Consider the following 5,390-nt stretch of genomic DNA (forward strand, 5'->3'; position numbering starts at 1 on the left):
GAGCCAGAGAGACACAGACACAGAGAGCCAGAGAGACACAGAGACAGCCAGAGAGACACAGAGACAGCCAGAGAGACACAGAGAGACACAGAGAGACACAGAGAGACACAGAGAGACACAGAGAGACACAGAGAGACACAGAGACACAGAGACAGAGAGACACAGAGAGACACAGAGAGACACAGAGAGACACAGAGAGACACAGAGAGACACAGAGAGACACAGAGAGACACAGAGAGACACAGAGAGACACAGAGAGACACAGAGAGACAGAGAGACACAGAGAGACAGAGAGACACAGAGACACAGAGACACAGAGACACAGAGACACAGAGACACAGAGACACAGATTTGAGTTTTTATATTCTTTTATTACAAAAGTATAAAAAGGTGTCTCACCAATGAGACAAAGGCATCAGCACAACACTTCACTGTTTTTCACAGCAAGCAAACAAAATATATTTGAACAGACAAGAGGTTATTTATAAAGGGAGAAAAATTTTTTACCAAAACAGATGAACAACCAATTATTAAAAAACATTTTAGGTTGATTCATACATTTTCAATCAGAAGGGAAACTCAAGTGATTCATTTACAACAGAGCAAAGAACATTTTTTACACACCATTTGTCAACAAAATCCTGCATTCTCCCAAACTTGCAACAGAAAAAGAAATCAAGCTGAATGCGAGACACAACTAAAGTTCAAAAGGTTAATAAAACACAAGAACAAGCATCCGCAGATTCCACCTTCTTTTTCCTTGTCTTATAAATTGCCATTTTTGCTTCAGCAACCAAAAACCTGGCCAAACCAGTCTCAGATTTTAAACTAGAGGAAATAGGGAAACCATAAATAAATTTCACCAAGGAAAAAGTAAGACCCATCTTTAAAATAATATCATGTAAAAACTGAAAAAGAGGGACAAGTGTTATGTAATCTACATATGCATGACAAAGCGTTTCATTGTTTTTACAATGAGAGACAGTGAGACAGAGACAGCGAGACAGTGAGACAGTGAGTGAGAGAGAGAAGGGGGGAGGGGTGAGACAGAGACAGAGAGAGAAGGGGGGGAGGGGTGAGACAGAGACAGAGAGAGAAGGGGGGAGGGGTGAGACAGAGACAGAGAGAGAGAAGGGGGAGGGGTGAGACAGAGACAGAGAGAGAGAAGGGGGGAGGGTGAGACAGAGACAGAGAGAGAGGGGGGAGGGGTGAGACAGAGACAGAGAGAGAGAAGGGGGAGGGGTGAGACAGAGACAGAGAGAGAGAAGGGGGAGGGTGAGACAGAGACAGAGAGAGAGAAGGGGGAGGGGTGAGACAGAGACAGAGAGAGAGAAGGGGGAGGGGTGAGACAGAGACAGAGAGAGAGAAGGGGGAGGGGTGAGACAGAGACAGAGACAGAGAAGGGGGAGGGGTGAGACAGAGACAGAGAAGGGGGGAGGGGTGAGACAGAGACAGAGAAGGGGGAGGGGTGAGACAGAGACAGAGAAGGGGGAGGGGTGAGACAGAGACAGAGACAGAGAAGGGGGAGGGGTGAGACAGAGAGAGAGAAGGGGGAGGGGTGAGACAGAGAGAGAGAGAGAGACAGAGAGAGAGAAGAGGGTGAGACAGTGAGAGAGTGAGACAGTGAGACAGACAGTAGGAAAGTGAGAAAGTGAGACAGTGAGAAAGTGACAGAAGAGGGGGGGGTGAGACAGAGAGTGAGAGAGAGAAGGGGGGGGGGGTGAGACAGAGACAGAGAAAGAAGGGGGGGTGAGACAGAGAAAGAGTGTGTGTGAGAGAGAGAGAGAGAGAGAGAGAGAGAGAGAGAGAGAGAGAGAGAGAGAGAGAGAGAGAGAGAGAGACAGAGAGAGAGAGAGACAGAGAGACAGAGAGAGACAGAGAGAGAGAGAGAGAGAGAGAGAGAGAGACTGACAGAGAGAGAGAGAGAAAGAGAAAGAGAAAGAGAAAGAGAGAAAGAAAGAGAAAGAGAAACAGGGAGACAGAGAGAAGAGGGGGGCAGGGGTGAAACAGAGATAGAGAGACAGTGAGAGAGAAGAGGTGGGGGAGGGGTGAGACAAAGACAGAGAGACAGTGAGAGAGGGAGTGAGTGAGAGAGAGAGAGAAAGAGTGAGAGAGAGAGAGAAGAGGGGGGAGGGTGAGACAGAGAGACAGAGAGACAGAGAGACAGTGAGTGATAGAGTGATAGAGTGATAGAGAGAGAGAGAGAGATAATGGGAGTGTCGATGTTTGATTGTCGATCCACCCAAGAGACAAATTGAAGAAAAAAAAGAAGAAACAAAAGATGTGAAAATGTAATTAAGAGTTTGGAGGAAACTGAAGTGAGATTATTTGTTCGTCGGTAAAACCCCATGAACACGTCACGGTCCATCTCACGTCGATATCACGAAGAACTCGGACACTCGGTGGAGCACACACACCTCCAGCACACAAAGCCTGATCCACGAGAACATTTCGAGCCCAACACACATGTTTGAGACATCGTTCCATGTACATCAGTTTGTCCCAATCTCTCAAAGGTGAAGAATGAATTCAAACTTCCTGAAGTCGAATCCGGATCCGGATCTTCACAAACAGATCAAGAAACCTCGAGCGTGGGTATTAAACACGAGACTCCACGAACAATGGGAAATCAACATGTTACAAAACTCAAAGTCGCGACGGGGACGAAGAAATGGCGCACACAGCACGTTCACGTCTCCACAGCACGAAATCGGGTCAAACTGGGGACGGCGAGTGCGGCTCAAGGGAACGAGAAATACCGACTCAGGAACCAATGAAGAAGGCTCCATAATGAGGGGAAAGTAATTAAAAACGGAGAGGGAGAGGGAGAGGGAGAGGGAGAGGGAGAGGGAGAGGGAGAGGGAGAGGGAGAGGGAGAGGGAGAGGGACAAAGGGAACCAAAGCCGAAGCGTGTGGGACACTCACTGGTCAGGACGACGCGTGACGGGATGAGAAAACAACAAGGCGTCTCGAGGTTCGTGCCACGTCTTCTCCTTCCCCATCTCCCTCTGCCGTTCGCGTTGGCGCCGCCCGATGATGATCTATTATTTAGTTTAAACATTCGCACGATCTCATTCACAAGTACAATGAAAAAAAAGTGTGTCACAGAAGAACATTCACCGCCTAACACGCCGCCACCTTCTACACCGCCCGGTTAGGTTAAAGTGAAGGAAATCATGAGCATTCACCGCTTAAGAAGACGACAGCTGCTACACCGCCCGGTACCGTTAAAGTCAAGTTCATCATGAGTATTCACCGCCGAACAAGCCGCAAGCCGCTACACCGCCCGCTGAGTTTCAAGTGAAGTTAACCATGAGCATTCACCGCCCAACAAGACGCCAGCTGCTACACCGCCCGGTGAGGTAAAAGTCAAGTTCATCATGAGTATTCACCGCCGAACACGCCGCCACCCGCTACACCGCCCGGTGAGGTTAAAGTGAAGTTCATCATGAGTATTCACCGTCGAACTCGCCGCCACCTGCTACACCGCCCGGTACGGTTAAAGTAAAGTAATTCATGAGCATGTGGGGGAAAAATTTATATTAATGTATTTTAAATTGTAACAATGGAGTTTCAGAAATGTAACTTTTTTGCTGCAAGTTAAATTGGCTGTCATTTCTGGCCAAAACACTTTTGCCTGAAATGATAAGAAATGTGTTGTGTTATGACATATTAGGTGATGGCCCCATTGGCCCATATTTGTACATTTGACTTATTTAAACATTCATCAATTGCATTAACCAGGTGTCAGGATTCAAACCTTTGTCCTGGTTGCTTCAAATTGTGTTTCCAAGCTTTTGCCCTCGTTTTACAATTTGCTGTACGATGTGTTAAAATGTAATATCAACAAGCCAGCCATGGCCTTGCCACAGAGCAGCGTCTGCAGGCTGTTATGAATTCCAGTGGAGTGTCAACAAGTCTTGGAGATCTACAAAGGATTTGCTCCTGTTTATGAACACGTGCCGGCGCTTTCTCGCTGTCTGAAGCGTGACAAAGGAGCTGTTTACTGATAATTCTCCCCGAGGGCCGCAGGGAGCGGGGAAAAAACCCACTTTCATCTTTGTTTCTTTCCTTGCTTTTCTCCGCCTTGGAATAGGTTTTATATCGGAAACCTTTGGAGTGTAACCTTTAGTGTGGTACAGGTTCTGACTGCTGTGGTTGGTCCCTGTGCCACCTCCGCTTGCAAGTGTGCTGTGCAACTTCAATAAACCGTATATTCGAGAATCCTCAGTTGACTCCTCTCAATTCTTGGCCAGGATTGGTGAGGGTCATCATCACATCTGGCGACCCAGATGGGACGCTGTCGGGTCCTGAACGCCGCGATCCGGAGGGATCTCCGTTGAGTGCAGCCTCGGGGTCTCCACAGGGTCTCCATTTACCTCCACGGTAAATGAGGAAAGTCGAATGCGGTTTGTTGGAGGAGCATCGGGGCTGTCAGGCCGGATTAGGTGACCGGGTTTGGGTCAGAGGGCAAGGAAAGCCCGAGTGAAACAGGGGATACAGGTTCAAGTCCTGTGACCACAGGTTAGAGTCCTGGGGTAATTGTTGGGAGGGTCTAGAGTCCTTCAGAGGAAGAAAAGCTTTAAGGTAATCGAGAAGAGCGGGTCTCTGATCCTGCACACTAAAAGGAGAAAAGAGAGCTATCAGGCGGTAGGTAAGACAAGGGGATTCCGGTCCGATTAAAGGAGACACGTTTCAAGGCTATAAGGCTCGTGACAAGTTAAGAACATACAATGGGGAATAACTCTTCAAAGAACATAGTTACCCAAAGGAACATGTTGTGAGGGAGTACAGGGCTGGATAACATGGACAGCGGGAAGACAGGATCCCTTCTCACTGACCGGGCCCTTAGATCCAAAGATAGGACACACCGTCAGGTCTGTGTTGGCGGAGGGGAGAGTGGGATGCTCGAGACAGAATGAAACACCCTGGAGGGCGTTAGCACCTTGGCTCACGGAGTCACAAGCTGAGACAGGACGTACACAAGGTAAACGAGCGAGGAGGCGAATACAATGTGAGTGGGAAGGTTGAGTTTGTGTTCGATGTAAGTTAAGTGTTCCAACCTGGAACTTGTATGTGTGGAACAACTTGTATGTTTGTATGGAGATAATGATTGGTCGTCATCGTAAATGTGAAGACTTTGGAGGAGGTGAATTGCGCACACCAAATCCGGAGGAAGGACGAGGATGACTGGTTCTGCACGTGTTGTTAATTCATAGTGATGGGCGAATGTCATTGAGAGTGTTTTTACCGGTGTGTGTGTGTGTGTGTGTGTGTGTGTGTGTGTGTGTGTGTGTGTGTGTGTGTGTGTGTGTGTGTGTCTGTCTGTGTCTGTCTGTGTCTGTGTGTGAACTCTATAGGGAATTGAATAATTAAAACCACTTCGGCAG

General features: G+C 48.0%; 1 long non-coding RNA gene across 1 annotated transcript; it reads right to left on the reverse strand.

Annotated features, from left to right (window-relative positions):
* Positions 1-350: 350 nt before the first annotated feature.
* Positions 351-4,687, reverse strand: LOC147006974 (uncharacterized). The gene is made up of 2 exons (XR_015054501.1): positions 2,926-4,687; positions 351-828 (listed from the first exon to the last, which is right to left on the reverse strand). It is a non-coding gene; the product is annotated as an uncharacterized LOC147006974 (long non-coding RNA).
* Positions 4,688-5,390: the final 703 nt, after the last annotated feature.

Source organism: Eptatretus burgeri, unplaced genomic scaffold (assembly GCF_056783735.1).
Source record: "Eptatretus burgeri isolate ZD-2024b unplaced genomic scaffold, Ebu_testis_v1 Ebu_testis_scaffold_932, whole genome shotgun sequence".
NCBI lineage: Eukaryota > Metazoa > Chordata > Myxini > Myxiniformes > Myxinidae > Eptatretus > Eptatretus burgeri.